At 49.5% G+C, this 26,231-nt stretch overlaps 1 protein-coding gene and 1 non-coding gene across 2 annotated transcripts in view; both read left to right on the top strand.

Annotated features, from left to right (window-relative positions):
* The window catches only part of NTM (neurotrimin), a 1,044,600-nt gene that overhangs the window by 173,076 nt on the left and 845,293 nt on the right, over window positions 1-26,231 (top strand). The window lies entirely within an intron of this gene.
* Window positions 12,658-12,799, top strand: LOC130039608 (small nucleolar RNA SNORA4). Its single transcript, XR_008794932.1, has one exon. It is a non-coding gene; the product is annotated as a small nucleolar RNA SNORA4 (small nucleolar RNA).

Genomic DNA, 26,231 nt, shown 5'->3' with positions numbered 1-26,231 from the left:
GGGATTTGGTCGATGCCATCAACCTGCTTAGTGACCGCCCAGAGATTTGCACTGACATCTGCAGCATCATGAATGAATTTCCCGCCTCTGTGCCACAAGGGCTCTATTCCTGCTCACCCCCAAGATACCCCCGTGTACCCTGCCATGGCAGACCCTAAGTCACTGTCCTGTAGGAGAAGCCAGTGTGTTACCTGCTTTCACATCCAGGGGGGCTGCCATGGCTCTTGGGTCAGATGCTGATCCTGAGGCCAGGTCCTCAGCCTGAGAGTCACTGAGGAAGGGGAGGACAAGGAAGCAACATGGCATCACCAGGGAGTGTGTGTGTGTGTGTGTGTGTGTGTGAAAGAGAGAGAGAGAGAGAGAGAGAGAGAGAGAGAGAGAGAGAGAGAGAGAGAGAATAGGAAGAATCTTAGCTGCCAGTGAGTGTGGGAGGGCATCTCTAGCTTCAGGGAGAACACAGAATAAGTTCATAGGCCATGGCATGTGTGGGGTGCAAATGGGGCTATAACATAGGCTTAGCCACTTGTGGTGGGACAGGGATCCTGACTGAGCACTCCCAAGCACTAGAATACTCACAGACCTATGTTTGGCAGTCAGTAAGTTGGCACGGCACACCCACACTGGTCTGGAGGTGGCTGTAAGCAAGGCTAACCTCACTCGATGGGAGGAGTGAGGCTTGGAGCAGCTCAGGTAAAATGTGATGGCAGGGAGAATATCTGTTTGTGTGTGTGTGTGTATGTGTGTGTATATTTATGTCTGTGTGTTGGGGGCATGGAATGGACCCCTGCAGGCAAAGTCAGGGAAAGAAGGAGCTTAAAGAATGAAGGGTCACCTGTTTCCCTCCTCCATCCAACCTTTTCTGCTCTGGTGCTAACCTGCTCATCTTTGAAGGAATAACCTTGGCATGGGTGGGCTGGAGATTTTTCCACTTTGAGGCTAGCATGCCGCCATCCTGGGATCACCCTCAGCAAAGAGCCAGTCACCTCCTTGCCCCTTGTCCAGGCTTCTGACAGCCTGGCAGGTTGGGGAGTACATTGAGCTTCCCCTGGAGGATCTCTGCCTGGTTCCTTAGAAAGTAGACTTGGCCAGTTCATTGCTTCTGAGAACAGGACTAACCTCATTAAAGCTTGGAAGCAATCTCTGGGGTCAGTCATTTGCATAAAGCTGCCTTTCGGTACTTGAAATCTGGGGATTCATTTGGATGTGGCAAAGGGGCAGGGGTCAATCAACAAGACTTCCTTGGGAACCAGAAAAAGGTTCTCTCTGTCCAGATGCTCCTGTCAATGCTCTCTCCTGCAGAATTGATTGGACTCTTTAGTTCTCATTCTTCAAAACGCCAAGGTGTGAGTTCTGTGCAGAGCCCAACGGTAAGCACATACTAAGGGAACAGGCTTTCCCCAGGTGCCCTGCCAGTGTCTGCATGGTCCTAAAGAGGGTTTTCTTCTGGGAAGCACAGTTGCTTCCTAGAGCATTACCTCTGGCATGGCACTCTGCAGCATATCCTTTGTTAGGTGTGAAGTCAGACCTTGCTCCTTTAAGACTCTTTCCTGAGATAATGGAATGCATGCTCTCACAATCACATAAGTCACTGCCAGTCCCCAAAAGTCAATTCATATTTTTGCAGTTCGTTAGTGGCGCGGGAGGAAATTGCATTTATTATAATTGCCTCTAATTGCACCAGATTAGTGATTACAATTATTGATGGCAGCTGATTATTCATTAGGCATAAAATCAGTCCCCATACCTCCTCATTACTCCAAACAGTAAGTCTGATGAGGAGAGGTCTGAAGGGGGCTGCACGTCCAGTCTTCACCCCGCAGACGAGCTCCCAGCACCATCCTTAACCAAGCACCTGAAAATGATTTAGGCCTGAAAGGGACAGAAGAAGCCTGTTCAACGTCTAGCTCCAAGCCCGGAGCTGATAGGTGAAAGTTGAAACAGGATAAACATCATCAAAGGTTATTTGGAGGCCCCAGAATGCTCCAAATTCTCACCCTTCAAGATGCTCTTCTCATTGACATAAAACTCAGAGGCCCAGTGATTCCAAAATACAGACAGCCCAGAATACAGAAAAGTCTTCTCTTAGAGCTACACAGACCAGACATGAAATGCTGGCTGAGACCTGGTGAGCTGCACACAAGCCCAGCAAGACTCTTAACCTACCTGAGCAATTAGAATCACATGCCCTGTGCAAGGACAAGCTCATTACTGCTTCTCTGTACACCACTGGACTCTATCACTGAGGACCATGCTGGCAGAGATACACATGGTGCTGTGCTTCTTGGAATAAGCCTAGGAAGATAACCAGAAATGGCTGGAATGAAGAAGACTCAATAAGGTCACCTAGTTGAAAACTCTGTCTTGTAGCAAGTAAGAAATAGCAACTCAATAAATGTCCTTTCCTGGTCACCTCTTCTTCCTGGGTATTTTCACATCTAGGTTAACTTCCCAAGTTGTAATCCTCATCACTGTCTTCACTGGCTCTTCTGATCTGTGTTTCTTATTTGAGCACTTTCTCCTCTGAACATGCCAGCACCACATTGCTAGTAAAAGCAGCTTTCAAAGACTTCTCTATGCTGGAATTTATTCTTGAGCTCAATTACGGTAACCCAGAGCTGAAACTAGAGGAGAGGGGAGACAAACACCCTATAGGGTTAACCTTGAACAAATCACGGTCCAGTTGAAAAGACTGATGCCTGACCTGCTCCCCAGCTTCATGGACCTTGGGGGCAAGCCCAAGCCCAAGGCAAACCTAAAGAGGGAGGGGCAGGAGGTGAACACAGAGAGATGTGCAGAAGGTGAGCACAGAGGGAGCATGGGCAGGAGGTGAGCACAGAGTGGGGATGGGCAGGAGGTGAGCACAGAGGAATACAAAGGAGGTAAGCACAAGGGGATAGGCAGAAGGTGAGTATAGAGGGCTAGGCAGAAGGTGAGCAGAGAGGGATGGGCAGGAGGTGAGCACAGAGAGGGGAAAGGCACAGGTGAGCACAGAGGGACCAGACAGGAGGTCACTACGAAGGCTTGGGCAGGCAGTGAGAATAGGGGGAAAGGCAGGAAGCCAGCACAGAGAAATGGACAAGAGATGAGAACTGAGGTATGGGAGGGAGGAAAGCACAGAGGGACAGGGCAGAAGGTGAGCTCAGAGGGACAGGCAGGGGATGAGCACCAAGGGGTGAACCAGAGCTGAGCAGCCTGGCCACAGCACCATCTGGGTCTCCATGGGAGCTGGTCCACAAGCTGCTGTTGATCTCCAGGGTAGCTCAGGTGTGTGCCCCACTCCTTGGAGAAAAGAAGCCATCGTCCCTGCAACCATCCACCAAGGAGTCCTGGAGCTGGAGGGACACAGCCGGGAGGCTGGCCCACCTCGGCCCCTCAGGAAGCCTCTTCTGGGGAAACTGACGGTTGACTCAGCAGCTTCTCTGGGCAAAAGCAGTATCTCCTCCCCAACATCCTCCATGCATCCTACTTGAAACTTCACCTTTTTGTGCTTGATACCCCACCTTGGGGCTATCACACATGAAGTGCAGAAGACTGATCTGCTTGATTCATTTCTCATTGGGGGCACAAAGAATTACTCCCAGCGTGCTGCTCAAAGGATGCTCCCAGTGATGCTCAGGGGAGCATGTGGTGCCAGAGATCAAACCTAGGGCTCCCCCAGATCTTTTAGGGATTGGAGACCCGCAAGCATAGCATCCCTTTGGTGAAAAACTGGAAACCCAAACCCTTCTTCATTTCTGGCAGCTGCACCCCCTGCCTCAACTTCTTTCTGGGACTCAGGGAAAAGACAAAGGAACACATATCCACAGTCTTGCAAAGAAGTCCTGTCCAATGGTATTCTGATAGTTGAGGAGCCACAGGGCCTAACTGTGGAGAGCCGACTAGGTGACTGAGAAGGCAAGACGGGGCTGGGGCAGGGGGGCTTTCGGTGTTGGTCTGGGTGTCAGCAGGGGCTCCTGAAGTCTGCAAATAGCGGGACACACTCAAAGAATCGTCATCCACTGAACTCCCTCTTCCTCCACGTACCAAGAGACACATCCCCGCCCCCACGCCTGCCCTGCCCTCCACCAGCCCGTGACCGTGTCCTCCTCATCCTGGTTAACAGTTGGTAAATGAGTCCCTGTCTAGCTGCTTCTGCAGGATGGTTCTGCGGTAAGAGCCTTCATCCTTATGGCAGGCGCATTAATGCCAAGTTTGCTCGTTCTAATTAATAACAGTCAGTAAACACCAAAGAGAACTAATGATGATTGCAGGCCGCAGCGCCTGTGTGTTGGCAAACATGCCAGGCAGGTGGGCGCGCCACCCCGCCCAGGGAAAGGGCTGGGCTTCTCCTTGTAGAGATGCCAGCCCTCCTCGGGGCCCCACGGTCAGGAGATCTCAGCGGCTGCTCACTTGCATTCCTGGCAGAGCCGGAAAGGACAAGATCCCAGTGACCTCACCGCAGGGGCCAGATGGGGCAGGCCTGCAACTCAGGGCTTGCATGACTGACCTCTAGGGCCTTTGTTGGTTTCCTGACAGCTTTGCCCAGCACTTGAAACTGATTGAATGCTCTATCTTGTCCATATTTTTAAAATATTTTTCCCAAATGCTAAATCACTGCTTTGATGAGTGAAACTACCACAATGCATGTGCAGAAGAAAGAGAAGGTCTCAGATGAGTGGATGATAAAGGTGTGATCTACCCACCATGACAAACTATGTAACTGCAAGGAAGAATGAGATCGTGCAGTTGGTGGCAACTCAAATTGAATGGAGGGTGTCGTGCGAAGTAAGTCAGCACAGGGACAAACAACAGGACGATCTTGCTTATCTGTGGAATCTAGAATAACTGGGGAGGGACTGTACAGTATTAGAATGGCGGAAGGGGAGAAATGCCTAGGTCACCCTTGACTCCAGAGTATAGGAAGGGGAAGGACAGGGAAGGAAAGAAATTAAGGTGGCAGTAAAAGAGGGGCACAGGAAGTGACGGGGGCCCTCTGGCACATTGGTGATGTAGAGGAAGACTTTATGTATATATCCAAACCCGAGTCCACAACACTAGAGCAAGAGATCCAAACACAACAACCAGACTTAACAGTACGCCTGGGGTGGGAACGTGGGACACTGGCAGAGGGAATTGGACCCTGGTGGTGGCATTGGCACTGGAACGTTGCTTGCCTGAATCATGGTACTTTAATAAAAATAAATTTTAATTTTTAAAAAAGAGAAAGGAAGAGCCTCTCTCACTTCTGCAGGGCAGGATGGGTGGGGTGGGGTGGAGTGGGGGACTTAGTCATGGCCCAGGTCCCTCCCATCACCCCTTCCTCTTCCTGCTCCCTGTGCTTCTTTGATCTCTGGGTTCACTCAGCTCTTTCCACTTCTGCTGCCACACCTTCCTCTGCAGAGCCTCGTTGCCTCCCCACCCCCATCCTAATTCACGGACTTTTCCTGTGATCATATTTCAGAATCCATGAAGGTAAAATGATGAGGAGCTCAGTGTCCTGGTGCCTCAAGGAATGGTTCTCCTCTTGGGTTGTTGGTCTCTGAGGTCTGAAGTTGGGGCAATTGGGTCCTGCTGGAGAGCATCCTGCCATTCAGCTCTGCGTCTGAATTTGGAGAAGATTCTAGTTCTCTAAGGAGTCCTGTCTCCTCTCTCTGTTCCTGGAGTTGCAAAAAGCAGAGTGAAGGAGTTTGCAAAATGTTTGACTTCTGATGGGTCCTGGCCTGTCACGTCAGACCTGAACTGTAAAATGCAAATCTCTGGCTTCTGGAGGGTTGTGGCAGGGGGAGGAGGGGATTGGAAGAAGAGAGCGGCCACTGGTGGCAGCAATGTTGAGTCCGTCCACTGTTCAGTCCCTTCTGCAGTGGTCTTGCCTCCATGGCAAACTCCATCTTCTTCCTTACAGAAATGTGCTTCATGGGTGACCAGGGTAACATCTTCCATCACTGCAGCCCAATTCAAATGCTTCCTCTCTGCACGGGCTGCTATGTCTCTCCAGCTCAGAACTAGTTATGTGAGGGTGCAAGAAAGAAGAAAATGCAAAGATCTTGGACAGTGACCAGGGGGGGACTTGGATGCAGGTTCCTGAGCTCATCCAAAGCAGTGCTAAAGTGAGTCTCCTCCGGAAGTCAGAGGATGCAATGACCATACTCCACTGACCCTATGCACTCATACCTCACTCAACTAAATGGAGTGTCTAGTTCAAAAGCTCTTGTCATCATCCAACATCACTTCATAGTAAAGGGGAAAATCTGAACAGCAGAGGGATTACCATTAGCCCTCTGGTCTAGATAACCAAACACATCAATTCTCAAGTCACTGGGAATCTAAACCTCCAACATTCACCCACATGAAACTCAAAGAACAACGGAGAAAACTAAGGAACCTAATTGCTGTGTCAGAGATAAAAACCAAGGTAAATCCCCAAGCCCATTAAAACTCTTGAGTCTTGTGGATGAGGACATGAACTCAACACTCACTACACTGACAAGCACTGTCCACTGAAATAGAACGAGGATCCAAGTCAGTCCTAAGTTGAGGACACTGATTCTGGTCTATGCCCATGATGCAACCATTTGTAAGGGAGCAAGCATTTGAGACACCATAGAGACCCAGGCCAGAGTATTTCCTCTCATCTCTCCCTCTCCCTTGATTCATATCCTGCAACCTAAAAGATGTTCTCAAGTCTGGGAGATCGTATGATAGTTAGTGTACAGGATTAGTATGTGGCTGACCCTGGTTCCATGCCCAGCACCACACAGTCCCTCAGGCATCACTGGGGTCACCCTGAAAGCCCCCAACATGGTAGCCAATAAACCTCACTAGTGGGATCCCTGGGTCTTCTGAGCACTGCTTGGGACAATACCCCCAAATTAAAGATGCTCTCAAATAGAGTGTGCTTGATGTTGAACCAGATCCACTGACAGTTGGGGAGAAGAGGGAACCATGGCCGACTGAGACTGCCCCTGAACCTCATTCTGCCCAAAGGCCCCTCTGGGCCCAGGAAGGGCCCACCCAGACCCCCGGAAAGATTCCTGCAGCTTGTTGGACTGCTGACCTGCTTCCCCCTGCCACTGTCCAGCTCCACAGGGACCACCAGCAGTGTGGATGGAGGTGGTTGTGAGGGACAGTGGGTCCCCTGTCCTCTTGGATTACTCTCACCTGAATAGACCAATTTTCCCACACCAGCCCTCATCTCCTGAGCATCAGCCTCCCCACTGTCACTTCTGGTTCTTCCTTGGGTGAGTGGAATGCCTTCCCTTTGGTGGCTATTGGTCTTTTCTCCTCTCCTTTGGATGATAATGGGAATTAAAGGAATTTCCCCATCTCGCTGCATTCCTTCATGCACCCAGCACCTCAGCCACCCCAGCTGTTATGAGAAATCTGACTGCCCGTTGTCTCTCGGCTGGGTTCTCCAGAGAGAGCTGCCAAAAATCCCTGCTCCCAAGTGACCCTGGAAGGGCACTCAAGGAAAGTCAGGAAATGAAAGAAGAATGAAAGTCAGGCAGTAGAGGATGGGCTTCGAAGCAGGTGACGAATAGGGCACGGAGCCTACATGGGGACACCTCACGGAGAAAGTGACATTGGGGGCTGTGTAGGAAAAAGAGTGGAAGATGTTACCAAGTAGGTGGGGAGCTCCAGGCGCCGGGTTGAAGCGAGCATTTGTAGTTCGAGGGTGCTCCAGGGGCACAGCTAGGGGACAGCTAAGCTGAAGGTGTGGGGGACTGGTGAGGGATGATGCTGAGTGTGGGTTTCATCAGGGACATCATCACCAGCAGGGCTCTGTTCACAGTACTGACACGTGGGCTGTGAGAGGAGAGTGGGGAGGGTTTGTTGGAACTGACCCAATGCCTTGCTGTAGAGGTAGAATTGTATGCTGCGCCTTTGTCCCTGTATTAGAGTCATGTGAATAATGGGATGTCCAAGGGCAGTAAAGGAATCCATCCTTTAATTCGGCAAAGCAGGCAGGGATTTCATTGTGACAGCAGTGACGTGGGGCTCTTACCATACCTTTTTTTGTCGCTTCACTTTAACATAGGTGCATGAGCAGGCAAGAGAGTTAAAAGGGTCAACTGAACTCAGACTTTGCATGCAGGTAGCCTGGGTTTGATCCCCAGTATCTCCTGGTCTCCTGAGCACTGAGCCAGTAGGAGCTCCTGTGCCCTGCCTGATGTGACTCAAAAACCAACAAATTGGTGAGTCTAGGCTCTGCGTAGTTTTCTGTTTCCTGTCGGGAACCATATGCAGTAATGCCTGGTTCTGGGTTAAGGTCATTCCTGGCCATGCTCCACCACACTGTGGACTAGACAGCAGGTGGTGTTGATGCTGTGAGGCCACACTGGCAGTGTAGCGTAGAACTTGGTCCTCCTGTGAACTAGGTATGAGCACTTCCACTTGATTCTCTCCCTGAATCTTTATTGGCTTCTTGAGAAAATACAGTCAATTGAGTTTGGCCCTTAAAACTGCCTGTGTTGATGGTATTTCCCAATGCTCAGCCTCTTCACACTCCCCAACTCAATCCCTGACTAGCTTTTTTTAAAAAATTTATTAAGTAAAGGTAAAGGTAAAGGCCCTCCCGTTGATCGTCGATTTGCTCGAGCGGGCCCAGTAACATCTCCATTGGAGACTTTGTTGTTACTGTGTCTGGCATATCGAATACTCTCGGTAGCTTGCTGGGCTCTCTGAGAGGGGCGGAGGAATCGAACTCGGGTCATCCATGTTGGCCGCTTGTAAGGCGAACACCCTACCACTGTGCTATTGAATCGCTGTGGGAAAAGTTGCAAAGCTTTCAGGTTTAAGTCTTGGTCATGCAATCATCAAACACATTTCCCTTCACCAGTACTTATTTTTCACCAAGAAGAACCCCAATATACCTCCCTCCCAACCCTCCCAATGCCTGTGAAGCAGATGAATTCTAGTTAACACTCTATCTACTTTGATTAGATTCATTGTTTCGACAAAAGATGCACTATTATTATGTAGAGTTTACACCCCCAAATCATACCTGTTGAAAAGACATTCTGAAATAATTTGTTTCTATAGCTGGTTACAAGAATCAAATGATGACGCGTGGCCGCTATCGCGGCCGCGCAATTTTGGATTTCTGATATTTTACTTATTACACCTGGAATTATTTCTGCCGAGACCTGACTAGCTTTTGATGACCCTGTTTTCCTGCCTTTTCTTTTGCATTTTGCTAAGGGAGATGGGTTTCAACCAAACCCCAAATTTTGCCTTGCAGCCCCAGCCTGGAGTAAACCTTGACACATTTCCACACTCCTTGGCCCTCTCCTGGTGGCAGAGATGGGGCTGGGGAGTGGAATGGAGCACAGGTCTCTCATGCAGGTGCCCTAGATTTGATCCTCGTGCCCCAAGCAACGGAAGCAACCCCCAGGGAAGCCTTTCATGGCTGTTCCCAGAAGCAACCTCCAAGCACTACCAGGTGTAGCTAGCACCCTGGATCAGAAACCACTCTTGCAGGCAGCTGTGGTTTTCCAGGTGCCACCCTCTCATCCCACTCTGGGCATTGTGTCCTTCTCCTCTTGCCCTCCCTGTGAGACTAGGCTCTGAGTTCTATCGCTTTGGGGGGTCTCTTCCGACCCCACTCCAGGAAGATTCCCTGGGACTTTAGACCTTGTTCATCTCCTTGTCCTCTTGAGTCCTGCTCATGGCACAAGCTCACAGTGCCACCAGTCAGGATTGGTCACTCTCAAAGTGTGTGCGATAGTCTCTTTCCCATTTAAAATGCCTGAGAGAGAGGTGGAATTTAAGAACGGTCGCTGCCTTGCCCACTTCCAAGGTGGCATGTTGAAACCTGGTTTCTGATCATATCAGAAACTTTGCAAGAGATGGAGCTAATCTGGGTCAACTGAGTGCAAGGCAAGCCTCCCTACCAGCTGTACCATCACTCTGGTCCCCTCGATGTGTAAAGAACGCAATAATGCAGACTCTGAGAAGGAGCTAGTTCATCAGTCTTAGTTTCCTTTCTGGAATCTCAGCAAGAGTTTTTCCTTCGAGGCTAGAGCGATAGTACAGCAGGAAGGGTGCTTGCCTCACATATGACTGACCTGGGTTTGATCCCTGACACCCCATATTGTCCCTCAAGCACTGCCAGGAATGATCCCTGAGTGTAGAGCCAGAAGTAATCCCTGAGCACTGCCAGGTGTAGCCCCAAACCAAAAACATAAAAATAAAAAAATAGAATTTCTCTTTGGATCAAATACCTTCCCACTCCACCTCCTTCCCTCCCTCCCTGTGTGTCTCCCTCAGGAAAGAAACATCCCCCCCACCCTGAGGCTGAACATCAAGGAGTGAGTCAGAAAGAGAATTTGTTTCAAAGGCATTTTCTTTCCAGAAGGGAGGGGTTGGCACTTGGTTGTGTTTTATATCCACGGTGCTTTTTTTTTCCTCCCCAGAGACTCAATACTGGATAAATGTAAAGTTAAAATAATTATGATAGCTTTCAGATAAAGTGTGATGCTGACTGCTGAAGTGCCTCAGGGAAATATAACAGTGGACCGACTCCCACTGGAACAGGCCTTGAGAACTGTGCTTTTCCTGCCCCTGGGACCCTGCTCAGCTCCTTGGGCATAACTTCGTCAGGATGGGGTTGGGAGTTGCCCCCTGGATTTATTTTTGTGCTATGGATTGAGTAAACCCACTGCCTCAGGGTACTCTGATAGACCTAAATCCAGCAAATGCACAGAAAGAAGCCAACAGTGAACCTGGACTCGGGACCCGTGATTTCAAGTCAGCTATCAGTGTGGGCTGCAACAGGAGCCTGGGAAGCCAAAGCAAGAAACATCTTTCCTGGGGCTGGAGTCATTGTGCAGTGGGTCAGACTCTTGCCTTGCACGTGACTGCCCCAGGTCTGATGCTCGGCATCCCATAATGGTCCCCTGGGCACCACTAGGAGTAATTCCTAAGTGCAGAGCCAGGAGTAAGCCCTGAGCCGCACCTGATATGGCCCCCCAAAAATGAACAAACAAAATGGCTTTCCTAGTCACTGATGGTTCAAAACTGCAGGTTTCTCAAAGTAGAATACTCATCTTATGCATGTTTATTTCATGTACGGTGCTTGTGCATATGTGGGGGAATGAATGAATGAATGAATGAATGAATATGTAATCAGAGGTAGGAAAGCTCATCATCTCTCACTCACAAACAAGGGGACGAAGCAGGGGCTGTGGCTCAGTCTAGATGTCTAAATTACTTAAACCAGGATCTGGGGGCCAACAGTGAAGTGAATACAGCGGGACCACTTCCCCTTCTCCTGAAATTCTTTAGAAAGGAATTGTTTTTAACTCTGGAGGTGGAAGCCAGGGAGAACTCTATATAACCCGTTGCTCTAGAGAGATTTCTTCAAGGTGACATTCTCATTGTGATGCTTGGCCTGGTGTCCTGGAAGCCCCTCCCAGTGCCCCCATGGAGGGCACCCTGGTTCTCTGGACACCCCTCTTCTTTACGCTGCTGGACCTTGAACACAGGGTTGTGCTCAGGGTTCCCAGAGCAGTGCCACTTTAACTCCTTCCCAGGCTCATCTTGGGGGTTGCCTGCTTTCCACTTTTACTGAAAAAAGCCACTTTCTAGCAATCTTTTCTGTATTAGGGAACTGGCAAAGGTGTGGTTGGAGCTCAGGTGCTTAGCTGGTGTTTCTGCTGTCATTAAACATCTCTGAACTATAATTGATGATGATGATGATTATACTGATGATGATGATGATAAATCATCTTCTGGAAGCAAGTGATGGCTTCATCTTCCAAACAACAGAGCGTGGGTTTCCACTCGTAGCTGTGCAAGGAAAGCAGGGTGGAGGCAGATCCTGGTTTAAGTCATTTAGAGATTTAGACCCACTCCTTTCCACTCACAGCTGTGCGAGTGCACTGGGAGGCAGGGGCCAGCAAGTGGTGTGTGTGTGTGTGTGTGTGTGTGTGTGTGTGTGTGTGTGTGTGATAACTTGGTTTTTTTTCCAATTTTCTTGGCTTGTGTTACTCCTAAGCGTGCAGGAGCTCCCTGGATCTGGAGTGTTGGGATCCACAGGGCCGGGAAAGAGGAATAAGTAACAAGACACCAACAAGAACAATGGTTAGTGCCAGGAAATAGACCCTGGCTGCAGGAACCTATTCTGAGGATGTTTTAAGATGGTCTGGACAGTATTGGTTAAGCATGGAGACAAAGAAGGCAGGCCTTAGGGAGAGGATGCTGCTCGGCCTCTTGGGGGAATGAGGAAACTGAGGCTCTGCTAAAGCAGGGGCTAATGTCCCCAGCTGCGAGTAGTGCTTATATTCAGGTCTACATGTTCCAGCTGTTTCACTGGGAGGAAAGTCATAACGCATGGTTAAGTTTTCCAAGGCAGAGAGAAAACCTGGAATGGAGACCTTGGTTCAAAAATGAAAGATGCATTTCTTCACCAGGAGAGGGAAACCAGGCAAACAAAACAAGGGAATTGGAAGGTGGGGAATCTCCTCTATAGAGCAGAGACTGTGAAATGCTGCCCCCGATCAATCATGTAAAGAGAAATCATAAGACTTCTATTGACACCAGAGTGTGTGGCCGAGGATGCCGGAGGACCTGGGCTCACCTAGTTTCTACCTCTTCCGAGTCCAGTGCTCTGGGTCTATGTAGACAGTGGAAAGTCTGGCAGCTGCAAAGGCATTTCACTTTCTTAAAAAACAAGCATTCTTACCAAAAGATAATTCTTTTGGGGAGGTTTTTCAGTAACCTTTGCCAGCTTGAGCTTTTTGGGAAAACAAAGATGAAGACCACACTCCACAGTAGCTATATTGCTCAGCATAAAGCTTGCATATAACTTGTGTCCTACATTAAAAAAAAAAATCAAGCGGCCATCTTTACAGCACACAGCAACAAAGAAGAACACCGCTGGAGGGCACCACAGCTCCCGGAGAATGCTCCAGGTTCCAAACAGAGCCGATCTCACGGGGGGGGGGAGGGCGGGGGGGTGTTCCAGATGGGGTAGGTGCTGCATCCTGCCTTCTCCAGATGGAACCCCGGTGACCATGAGTCTCTACAAGCATAGCTCGGGCATGCGGGAACCAGGACATTTTTTCCAAACCACGCGGCCGCTCACACGGCCCCGCAACATCTCCTTATATATATACAAAGTGATCAATGGAAAGTAAATCATCCAACATTTCTCCCTGAAAATCAGATTTAACTCTTCTGCAAACCACAACACTCAAAAGGAGAGAGAGAACAGAGGGGAATGCTCTGCCACAGAGGCAGGTGTAGGATGGGGGGTATGGAGGGTGGGAGGGATACTGGGATCCGTGGTGGTGGGAAATGGGCACTGGTGGAGGGATGGGTATTCAAAATAAATAAATAAATAAAAGAAAAAATCAAGCATTCCCCACCAGGGGGGCTGAGAACCAAATTGCCCAATTTTCTGTCTCCTGACATCCTTGCTGATGTTTTGGGGTCCCTGCTCTGCCCTCCTGCTCTGACACTGCATTGCAGAGTCTAGCTATCTCCTACCTCTTCTGCCTTCAGGGGTCCCACCAACATTCTTTTGGGGGTTTCCTCTAGCCTACAAGAGAAAGAGGCAATGTCAGCTGGGAGAACTATTTGAGAAGCCCCTAAATTCCCAGGGAAGGAACAAAGGCAGCAGCGAACTAGAGCCTCCCTTTGCAAGACTACCCTGTACCATATATCACAGATAAGAGGGGCCACCCATGCAGCCACACAGGAGTGAGAGGGGAATTGAAGCTTTCTGTGACTAGGACACTACAAACATATCCTTGTTTAAAAGTATGTGTCCCGCAATTCTCAATCTGCATGTTTTCATCAAAGTCTACAGTTTTCGACAATTCCGTAGACTCCAGTAAGCAAAAGATACATAAACAGGCATTTTACAAAAGAGGACTCCAAAGGCCAATTCAGCATCATTAGGTATAAAGGAGAGGAAAATGAAGACCATGGAGAGCTACTAAGTCAACTGGATAAAATGAGAAAGCCAGAGGGAGGGGGAAGGAAGAGAGTGAGAGAGGGGAAAAGATGGAAGAGGAAGGGGGAGAAGGTAGGGAAGGAGAAACCTGTCCATAGCATATGTGTGAGAATGTCCTTTACACGTACACCTACTGGTGTATAAATTGTTACAGTCACCTAGGAAAATCGTTTGTCATTATTTACTAAATATAAAGATTTGCAACTGGGGCTGGAGCGATAGCACAGCAGGTAGGGCATTTGCCTTGAACGCGGCTGACCCGGGTTCCATTCCCAGCATCCCATATGGTCCCCTGAGCACCGCCAGGAGTAATTCCTGAGTGCAGAGGCAGGAGTAACCCCTTGCATCACGAGGTATGACCCAAAAAGAAAAAAAAGAGACTTGCAACCGTAGGACCCTGAAATCTCTCTCCTAGTTGCAGGGATGTGTGGGCTTCGCTGGGAGGAGCACAGCAGAAAGGGGAACGGGGATGCGCCGACAATGGGGTTTAGAATAGCCTCCAGATGGAAACAAGGAGAAGTTCTATCAGCTCAAAGTAGAGACGTGCGCTGTAGCATCTTCATTCAAAGGACTGTCAAACCGCCTTGAAAATTAGTCAATTCTCCCTCTACGGTGCCGGGATGAATCATACATATCACACCGAGCTTTGGTAGCCAGACACAGAACACAGACGGGCTGACATCCCCAACAGACGAAATGAAATCCTTCCATTGAAGGAGGCTGGAGTGGTTAGTGCAGTGAGCAAAACAAAACAAACAAACACATGCCAGGAAGTGGTGAGGGTGACACTGAGATGCTGGGCGTATGCCGATAGAGGATGGGGGGTTGCGGGATGGGAAGGGGCCCCACGTTCTGGGCTGTGGTTGTGTCCTCTGCGCTTTCTAGGTAGTGCTCGGTCACAAAGCTGTCCACCTTAGGATGATGCATCAAGCTGCAGATCTGTGGTTTTGCGTGGCATTTCTTGGCAATTTCTGTTGTACAATTGACAAATATATTTTTAAAAACCTCAAGGCAAATGCGAACTGATTTTGAGCTCCCAGACATCAGTTGAGCATATTCCTGGCCTCCATGACAAACTCCTCCAGAGAGACAGCCAAGAGACACGGTAAAATCTTGAGGTCCATTGTGGACCCCTCACTCTGACCACCACATTGACATCTTCACTATTTTCTGATTTTGTGAATGGCAGCACCTGCCCATTGCAGAAAACCTGGGACTCATCTGACCTCCTCCTGCCCTGAAGTCCAGTTAGTCCCCAAAGCCAACCACAGTCTCCTCCTGCACAGTGCTCGCCCGAGATCTCACTCTCTGGTTGCCATGTTCACACGCATTCTGGCTGCAGTGCTCCCCAGATAAGGCACACTTTGTCATGGGTGCTGGGAAATCCCAACCAGCAGAACTTAGGGGATCTTACTTGATGCATATGGGGTGGTACCGAGGCTTGAACCTGATGCTTCAGACTTGCAAGGTGCTCTGTGACTGATCAACCCCTATCCCCAAATACTCTTCTTTTATATATCAAGTTTACTTAGGTCACCTTCACACACATGCACATACATACACACACGCACACACACACACACACAGATGCACACCTACAAAGGATTAATTCAAAAGCATGCAGGTAAATTGAATGCTGCTTCTTAACTTTCCATTCTCCTGCATTCTCCTGAGTTTCCCTTTGCTTTGGATCATAGTCTTAGATCACTCACAAGTGAGAAACTGAAAACGACCTCCAAGATGAAGTTTGATAGTCACACTGCTTTGCAATTTATTTATGCAGAGAAATCGAATTTCCACGTTTTTTTAAAAAGTCATCTGGCTTTTTTCCTCCCTTCTCATTTCTTGAAGAAACACACCGTCTACTTATGCTTTCTTTGCCCTCTGAAGGGCTCTAGCTCTTTGCACACGGCAACCCTCTATGCACGCGGCTCCAGAGTTTACCAGCCCCCAAGAATCATCCAAAGAAGCTCCTGCTTCAGTGGGGAGATGAGGGTGTAGCTGGAGGGACAACACTGTGTCCTGAGAACTCTTTGGGGAGAGCATGTTTGGGGAGAGGAGGACAGCAGGGGACCTGAGATAGAAGCCTAGAGACAGGAAAGAGGGTGAGTTTGGGGGCCGGATGGGGTCCCTGTGTGTCAGCCATGACTGCCCAGTGCCCACCTCCCTTTCTATACTCAAACCAGCTCCCAGAATACACGGATACACGGAGGTAGCCTTCACCTTCTGACAGAGAGAAAAGTTGGGAGAAAGAACATTTAGAAAAACCACTTCCTGTGGAAAGATTATTTTCAAGGTACAGGATTATAAGGCACGGTTTCAAATTACTCTCTTACTGGAAAGGGTATTCAAGGAGGGATTGGTCCACGTACCGGCCACAATGCCCCTTGTCCTGCCCCTTAAAAGCTGTGAAGAGAGCAGAGCAATAGTGCAGTGGGTAAGATGCTTGTCTTGTATGCAGCTGGTCTGGGTTTGATCCCCAGTATCATGCATGGTCACCCCAGCCTCATGAAGAGTGACCCCTGAACTCAAGGATCACTCCTAGTAGGTCTCAGGGGAGTCCTGGGGTGCTGGGATCAAACCAGCAAGCTCCTGTCCTACTGCTCTATCTCTGACCTCAAATAGAGGAGCAAGCAAGAGTGAGGAGGCCATAAGACAGTGAACATGCATGAGATGCTATAACTGTACTGTCTGTTTCCAAGACTCCCTAGAGTGCTGGGGACAGGGGTGGCTGCATATCCCGGAACAGGGGGAAGTCCTCAGCTCTGCTTGTGGCACAGAATCCTGTGGTTATATAGACCCCTGGGGACACCTATCTGTGGTCTCCGGTGGGGGCCTTTGCTTGGGTGTTTGTCTACAGAGCTTGGAGCAGGGAACGGATGGTGATGTATAACTTTTTTCTCACCACCCATCTGTCATGATGACCGGGGCAGCTGGTGGTGAAGTATGGGAAGCAAACTATTCTCTCCCTCGCCCCCGGAGATTTCCAGGAAGGGAAATGGGGCTGCCCAGGAGTCCCATGGGGGTCCCTTGTGGCTGTGGAGCTGGGCGGGAGTGAGTCAGGGTGAGTGCAAATGCGGCGTGGCAGGAAGGCCTGAGCGGGCTCAGGAGGTGGCCGCTGGGTTCTTCTCACAGTATTGAGAGGGGGCTCCTCACCCTGGGCTCGTCAGGGGCTGTCTGGGGGTCTGAGAGGGGCCTGAGTGACTCTGAGTTCTTCAGTGTTGAGGCTCTGAGACACGAGCAGGGGGTGCTCCCGAGGGCCTCTGAACCCTCCACCAGCCTCGAGTCCCTGTGTCCTCAGCCGTCCCTGCCCTCCTCTGTGGCCCCTGCCCTGATGGGCACGAAGGGGCCTGAAGCCCTGAGCTCCAGGAGGCATGTTGGAATCATAGGATCACACCCCTGCCTTTGCCTGGTCAGCCACCAGGCCTTTGTGGATCTGAACAGATGGATCTGAATCCACTGTTCATGGGTTTGAATCCACTCATTTCATGGGTCTGAATCCACTTGATTCAAGGGTCTGATTTACTTGCTGTATGGATCTGAATCCACTCACTCTATGAGTTGGAATTGACTCACCCCCTGGGTCTGAATCCACTTGCTCTGGTCCTCTCTGTGGACTGGGGCAAGAGCAAGGGTCTCAGCTCCAGACACCACCTCTCTGGGCCTGGGGTTCAGGAGCTGGACCTCAGAGCAGATTCAGAGACCCAAAGCTAGTATCCCAGACCAAAGGGTAAATAAAGGTGAACTGAAGACAGAAAAAGTTAAGGAGCCGGCCCGGACGTAACTCACTGGGACACATGCTATGTGCCTTGGGTGCTGGTGGTCCCTGTGGGGACCAATAGGCCCCAAGGCCACTGAAAAGGGCCTTCCGTGATGCCCCGCCCACTGGCCTCTGATGGATTCTGCTTCTCCTTGGTGTCGGGCTACCCGGCGGCACTGCCTGTTCCTCTGAGTCCCGACTTAGAAGCCAGAGCCTCACTGTGGCAGGAAGCACAGGGAGCAATCACAGGGGCCTCTTTCTCTGGGTTCATCCCTCTTGCTGCCCTCCGTGCCCCTTTCCAGACACCCTGCACAGTGCGAGCTGCTCGCTCCTTAGAGGGACCTGGCTCTCGGCCAGAGCCCAAGGCTGGACTAGCCCTCCCCATCATTCCCCTCTTCCGGGGAAATCAGGGCATTAGGCGACACACTACGGGGTCCGCTGCCAAATCCCCAGAGCATCCTATGAAACGGATGCTGAATTCACAATCCCCCAGTCTCAGCAGCCTTTCCCCATTTCTGACCAATGGTGTGAATGGAAATCTGTCCCTTAGTGGATTTGTTCCCATCCTCTGATTGGACGGACTCTTGAGACATTCAGGATCACCTTCTTTGTGAAGCCACAGTTCCTTCCAGCGCCTGCACACTGTGGTCTGGGACATTCCCATCATGGACCAAGTTTCTTGATTTTGAGTGTGTCTTGAGTGTGAGGGGCTGAGGGGAGGGGTGGAAGGCTGTGTCCCCAACCCTGCGTGATGGTGAGTGACTGAGCAAGCCCACAGCAGGAGACCAAGGTCGCCTTCTCCCGAGGGGAAAGGAAGGGTCATAAACTCAGAAACAAAGCCTGGGACAGGGAGAGAAGTCAACCCTTCTTGATGGCTTCACCCCACACAGTGGGCATATGGGGTCAGCTTTTCTGTGAATATTTGAACACTTTCTTAGCTGAAAAATAATAGCCGACTGGATGGAAGGGGATGATCAAGCAGAGCACTCTGGAGTGGGGGAATAGAAGCCAGAATGGAGGCGACAAGGCTGTCTGTCTGTCGGAATCATTTCACACAACCAGTTCTTCCCGCAGGAGACTTGGATTCTCTCCATGAGTCTTCCTTCCTCTCAGCCCTTTGTCGGCCTCAAAAACAGACAGAAATTTCCTCAGACTCTCTTACGTAAAGTGTGGAGCTATCGCAAGTGGTGTCCCTCAGGCTGCTCGCCTCAAACTGTCCACTGTCTCCTTCATTCCTTGCAGCTCTCTGCTCAGGGAAGAGCAGACTTTTCTTTTACAAGTCAGTGCTCTTGTTCTCTGATATTTTCCTCTTTTTTGTTGTCACTGTTGCTTTTGGTTATTTGTTTGGGGGCCACGACCAACAGTGCTCAGAGCTTACTCCTGACTCTGAGCTCAGGAATCACTCCTGGCGGGGTTCAGGGGACACTCTGTGATGCTGGGGATTGAACTCAGATCAGCTGCATGCAAGGCCTTACCCACTATACTATCTCTCCAACCCTCTAACATTGTCCTCTTTTTAAAAAAAAATTATTTATTTATTTATTTATTTACTTGCTTTTGGGGTCACACCCGGCGATGCACAGGAGTTACTCCTGGCTCATGCACTCAAGAATTACTCCCGGCAGTCCTCGGAGAACCATATGGGATTCTGGGAATGGAACCGGGTTGGCTGCGTGCAAGGCAAATGCTCTACCTGCCGTGCTATTGCTACAGCCCCCGACATTGTCCTCTTATCCTGTTCCTTAATGCCCATGGGAAGAGAAGGATATTGCCACTTGATGGTTTCACATTTATTTGATCTAGTCCTAATTCTTAGTGTTGGCGTTTAAGAACCGAGGTGATGTGTGTGAAGGAGTATCGGGGTTTCAAGGACCCATTATGGTGCTTTCTCAAACCTACTGTACTCAAATGTACTGTTTGAGTACAAATCTTAAATACAGCAACTTGAGATACAGCAGCTCAGTGGAGGTGTAAACGTATTTATTTTTGTTTCAGAAGGTAGATGAGGATCCAGAGCTATAGTATAGTGGGTAGGGTACTTCCCTTTCATGCAGCCAACCTTGGTTCAACCCCAGGCATTCTGTATGGTCCCTGCTAGGAGTAATTCCTGAGTGCAGAGCCAGGAGTAACCTCTGAGTTGGCCAGGTGTGGACCAAAATAAAATAAAATAAATAATTTTTTAATTAAAAAAAGAGAAGGTATGTGATGTGTGTCGGATGGAGCGATCCTGAAACCATAGCTTTGAACTCTGCTTACAGAAAAGCCTCTCAGGCACTTACCATCACATCAGTATCCCAACACCATGGAGGAAGTCATATTCATTTCTTCCACTCGATGTGGTACCCCCTCCTCTTCTCTCAGTCCAGCAGCCCTCAAAAAGTACCATATGCCATCCTACTGGGCTTAGTTACTGAAACTGGAAGAGCAAATATTGGTGGAAACTAAAATGTTCTCCTGTTCGGTTGCAGGCACTGGGATATAAATTCCAGGGACTCTTTAAGGCAGGAAACAGGAAACTATAAAATGATTTGCACCCTCAGAATGAATGTGCCATGGCTACACTGCAGGTCTTGAAGAAATCTCACAGGTAAAAGTCTGAGACAAATCCAGGGACTCCACTGATCTTTGCAAACCATAGACAAAAGCAACTCTGTTGTTCTCACGCTTCTTGCTCAGTCTTATCTTCCATGGGAGACCAGGGGGTTCCCAGCATTCTCCATGGAAAACTTTACTTTCTCCTCACTTAGAAAGTACAGTAATAACTGCAGCTCACATGTATCCCCTGCCGCAAACACAGTCGAAGAAATTTTGATTCAGAAATCCATTATACAGGGTCAGGGCCAGGAAATAAGCCCCAACATGCCCTAAATTCTCTAGTAATCATATACAATTTTTAAAAGAAAGAATCAGTGCAAAGGAGTCAGCCCAGAGTACAACATCCAAGGAAGGGAACCTTTCGTGGAATTTATTTTCCATTCAATTTGTGCTGGGTGCTCTGGAGTCAGGTAAAAGTTATCAGTTTCCTGCAGTCTTCATTCCTCAGTCTCCTCCCTTCCCCCTCCTCCCAGGCACGTCTTTTGAATATGAAAAGCCATGTTCCATGTTTAATGTATTCTCCCTGAAAAACCTTTAAGGCCATCTTCATAAACACAGCCATTTCTTATTTAATAAACAATCGCTGTCTCATTAAATGTAAATTAGTCCTTTATCCTTAGCTCTGTTTGTTGAATCTATTACTTACTGTGTTTACCAATTGCGTTTCCGTTGGCTGCAAAGCTTTCTGTAAACTACTCATAAATATCCAGTTGAAATGAAGGCACTTCTTCTATATGGAAGCACCTGCGACAGCACTTCTAAGAGCCCCCCTCCTTGAGGTTGGCTCTGTCTTGCTCTGCCCCTTAAGCCAACAGATCCCATGGTCCGGAAAGAGCTCAGCAGATTCTCTGGCGCTGTGGAAGACCACCTGGAGTCTTCGTTTCTCATAACCTGCCATGTTCACCTTCCTGGTACCGCGCAGTGGGGAAGAGCAAGTACTTGGGAGAAATGTCATCTTTGAAAAGAACAAGCTCAGTCAGTGTCTGGCTGAGGAGAAATGAGTTCTTGGTGGTATAGCGGCAACATTTGGCGCTTTGATTTGCTCAGTCCTGGCCTGTCCAAGTTGTTGGGCTTCCAGGTCACCGAGGAAGGCCCATCTGTTCCAGCAGGCTTTCCCTGATTAGATAGGACGCTTGGCAAACAGAGGCTCAGATAATGGATATTTGAATATTTTTGTAATTTCCATGCTCGTGCCTAACAGCTTAGCAGTTGGCCCGACGTTTAAAGAAAATGGATAATAATCATGACTAATGTGGCAATTTCCATTCAGAAATTTCAAATAGTGCTTAATTAAATCTTGCAATAACATCTGGAAGCAAAGGTCCACCCCGCCCATGCAATCGTGAAGAAGAAAGACCTGGTGTATGGTGAACGGGGCCTGCAAGGGCTCACCATGGGAAGACCTACCCAAGCACCCAAGGCTTCAACTTAGCTTCTAGAACATTCTCCACACTCCACCACTTCCATGGAAACTATCTTGGAACTGGCAGAAGCTCTCAGCATTCTTTATTTCTGTTCCACCCTGGAAACATAGTTTTGGAAGCTGTTTTCAACCCTGTCCTGGTTAAGAGATGGCTGCTATGCGTAGGTCCAACCAATGGCCACTGGCTGACCATCTGGGACCTCTCAGAGCATGTCCTAGGTGGTAGACAATTCTTCATCAAAATCTTGCCCCAAAGGAAGGAGCCTGTGGATATTTTTAAATTAATCACTTATTTTAATTTTCAAAACCTTTAGTATAGTAAACTTCCTTCCTTCCTTCTTCGTAATAATGTTCAACATCTAGGTCCCTGTTAATACTCAAATTTAAGAATCTTAACAACTGGGGACTCCTTAAGTTCTTGTAGGTGGGAGCCCTGTTTTAGCCATCAGACACTAAATCCTTTAATAATCCCCCCACCCCTACTTCTTAAAGATGCCTCTAAGCTTATTCCCAGGATTTTATGATTTTATCTGAACTTGGCCTAGGACATCGGGTCATCATTTCCAGTCCAGTGGGTGACCTTTTGCTTCAACTTGGCGAGCGGATTTTTCCTCTGTTCAAATCCAAATCTATTTTTATTCCTTCGGTTCCCACAGGGGAGCAGGCGGGAGGTGGCGTGATGGAGCAATTTGTCAGTATCCTTCTATTCATTATTCCTGTCACACAAGAGCTGTCTCCGAGCCCCCAAGCCCCTCATCCCCCTTCTGGCCTTCTGTTATAACCTTTCTTCTTCACCCACATGTCTCATTTCCCCATCCTGTAAAATCAGGCAAATAAGATTTCCCCTTCACCCCTGGGAAAGTTTCGAGATTGATAACACGTCAGGAAAAAAAATGACGGGATTTATTAGAATTTTACAATATTCTGTTTAAACAGAGAAAGAGTCCAGAGAGAAAAGAAATCTGGGGATCGCTTTCTCTGAAGTCCTATTTTTAAGGCAGACCTCCCCCCTCTTATTGTGATTTGATTTCCTTGGTTTGGGTCCACTCTCATTTCAAGCCTTTTTCTAAAGGTCCCGGCTAGTCCCTGGAGAAAAACAACACAGAGAAGGGCAGAAGCTGTGCAGAGAAGGATGAGTCAGGAATCTCGGCCCGGGGACCCAATGCTGTCACGCTGACTTATGATGAATGAGGGGAGAGTCTATTTCTCATCTGGAGTGAGGCGGGAGGAGCAGGGGAGAGAACGATGCCCCAGGAGTCGCGAGGCGATCCATCTTGAAGCACATAAACTCTCGGAAGCTGCGGAGTTTGGAGGGGAAGAGAGGAAGAACCGAAGAATGAAATTCATTATAGGAAGGATCATCTCAGGAGGAAATAGCAAAATATGTCAGTAGCACCCAAGACTGGAGAGTGGGGGAGAGGGTGGGGAATTTGTCTGATGGTATTTGTCAGCTGCTAAACCAGGCTTGTTGGTGGCAGAGGGGCAACCACGCCTCCTCTGCCTGCAGCCGGCCTTCCCCCGGCCTTCCGAAGGGGGCCAGGCAGAGCAAGGGGGGTTGGCGGTGAAAGTAGCCAGGGGGTCTGGGGAGGCGATGAAGACCCTCTTCCTTGCCCATCTGAAACAGACCACCTTAACCTGGCCCCACCATGTTCCCTTCTCTGTTTTGTTTGGGGACCACCCCTCCACCCCCAATGATGCTCAGGGCTAACTCCTAACTCGACGTTCCAGAATCACTCCTGGGACTACTGAGTGGAGTGCCACGGATCGAACCTGGCTTGGCCAGGCAAGCGTTGTTTCTGCTGTGCGAGTTCTCGGGCCCCTGTTCCTTTCCCTTAGGCTCTGCAGAAGGTCCCTATAGAAGAAGCAAGATTCTGGGCAAGACATTGCATGGCATGGCTCTCTCTCTTGCCATCTGGTCATACCCTGTTCACTTCCTGATGTTCTCTGCCTCATCACAGCCTGGCCCGAACCTGGCAAGCAGAAATAGTTTGGAGAGCCTCCCCCTACCACTTCAATCACACCGGGTGGATTGAAATTCTCTTAGTCCTGCTTATGTGCCTGGCATCAGCTGCCCCCGGCTTCCTTTGCTTCCCGTACTGCAGACCCAGTCCCTGCCCCCACCCCCACCTCAGCACCCAGTAGACGCCGCCACCAAGTCTGGACATGGGGAGGGGGCAGGGTTTGCTGTTTCCATCTCTGGCCTGATTCTCAGCCCCAGAGTGACCTTGGGCAAATCACTTTCACCTACTCAAGACTCAGTTTCCCTATCTGCAAGGCTGAGATAATAGCGACCTCCCTCCTGTGGGACTCCACAAGGCTTAATTAATTAATGTTTGGCAAAGCTTCCGAGACCTCTGCTTGAAAGGATCTGTATGAGTGAAAATTATTATTATTATATCACTGGAGCCTTAACTCCAATTTTGCTGCCGAGGCTAATGACTTTCTTTTGGGGGGAAGAAAGAAATATTCATTTTAATGCCAAGTAATTCATCAGGTAGTGTGTGTGTGCGTGTGTGTGTGTGTGTGTGTGTGTGTGTGTGTGTGTGTGTGTGTGCGCTCGCGTTTGGTAGGGGGGAGGGGTTAGGCAGGGTACCATTTGTCAGGGGCAGATTGCAAGGGAAGCTTCCTGCTTTGCCATCTTGCCTGGGCATCTGCTCTGCCAGCTCCCCACCCCTGCCCCCTTCCTTCCCTCTCTCTCTGCAGGAGGAGCCTGAGTAGGCCAGCGCCAGGCCTTTGCTGAATGTGCCTTTGATTTCTCTGAGCTGGGGGGTCTCGCCCCCACACTAAGCCCCTCTGGTGCTGCTTTTCAATCAGCCCTTCAGCTCCCCACTACCTCCTTGGTTCTCAGCAGAGAAGCCAAATGCCAAGTATTTTTCAGAAACTAGACTTCATGCAATGCCCTTGAATTGATTTCAAATAAGGGGGCACCTTTTCTATGAAAAGCACCAAACCAACTTCCTAGATCTCTCCTCCTCTCCAGACAATGGTCAGTGCTGTCTGCCAGGATGGAGTGGGTGGCTGAAGTCGTGTTCCTTCCCGCCCTGTCTGCCTGTCTGGGGGCATCAGGAGGGCCCCTGCATGTCCGGAACTGAGATTTTGGGGAGCCACTTAGGACCACCTGCCAGTCCTCATGCTGTTTCTCAAGACAAGAGCTGCAAGTGTATCTGAACTGTGTCCCCCGGGACAGACAGTGGTACTCTTTCCCCAGTGCTCAGCCCTCTGCTTTGGACAGGATGGGCAGTTGCTGCTCCATCCGGGAGCACTGTGCCCTGGGGCTGAGCATGAGTTCATAGTGGGAGGAGTGTCGTGTCTCAGCCCTGGCTGCAGCTCCTGAGATCCCAGGGTGAGGGCTGACACCTCTGGGCCGAAATAAGCTGCGGACTAGAATCCACTTTACGCCTCAGCTTTGCCCCCTCTGTGCAGGTGGTCTGGGCCACTTGGCTCTCACCCCTGCTCAGACCCTGCTCTCCTCTCCTAGTCCGTCTTCCCAACATGCAGTCATTCTCTGCTCAAGAATGTCCCTGGCATGCACATTCCTTCCACAGTCACATACGTGTGCACATGCCACTGCACACTCACCCACAATACGTTCAAATGCACAACACACAGAAATGCACATACTCATAAATACATACAACACACACATGTACCCACAAGTCACATTATATACAACATACAAAGGCACACACAAATACATCTGCACCCACAACTACATACACTCACAAATACCTATGCACACACAACACACAAATACACATCCTCACACATACCTATGCACACACAGTACACAAATGTACATGCTCACACACACACAAGTAACATGACACACAACACAAATGCTCACACTCACATATGTAAGTCACATGACACATAGCAGAAATGTACACACTCACACATATAATTCACACCACACACAGCTGTACAAATTCACACAAGTCACAGCACACAACACACAAATGTGCACACTCACATTTGTATATGCATATACAACACATATACAAGTCACATCACACCCAAATAAGCATGTACAGAGGTATTCACACACACGCACGCACACACACACATACTGCCTGAGCCAGGCCTCGGCCACAAGCTCTGATGAATTCTTGTCCCTGGGACTTATATGACGCTGATAGATATGCCACCCATCCTGATGCTTCCACATCTGCTTGGGACTTGCCACACCTGTGCTGGAGTCCCCCAAATCCTAAGTGCTTAGGGGAAGTCCGTGGATTCCCAGGGGGCATTGCAGGGATTCCTGGCACCTCTGGATGGAGGGGGCAGCAACCAGCCTCGCTAGGGGGACCCCTCATTTCCTCTCTCCCCAGGACGAAGTGACACCCAGCTCATTTCCTGAACATGCCTGCTCCACTCTCTAGGGCCCTAATCCCCATGCCAACTCCACTTTTCATCTGGAAAAACTCCTGCCCAGATGTTTGGTCCATGTGTCATGTGCCCTTTGGGTCCGTCCCCAGAATGTCGTCATGAAGTCCCCGATTCCGGTGTGCCACACTCCC

The sequence above is a fragment of the Sorex fumeus genome, unplaced genomic scaffold (assembly GCF_029834395.1).
Source record: "Sorex fumeus unplaced genomic scaffold, SorFum_2.1 ptg000091l, whole genome shotgun sequence".
Taxonomy (NCBI): domain Eukaryota; kingdom Metazoa; phylum Chordata; class Mammalia; order Eulipotyphla; family Soricidae; genus Sorex; species Sorex fumeus.
The sequence above is the reverse complement of the archived record's forward strand: the minus strand, read 5'-3'. Positions and strand labels throughout refer to the sequence as shown.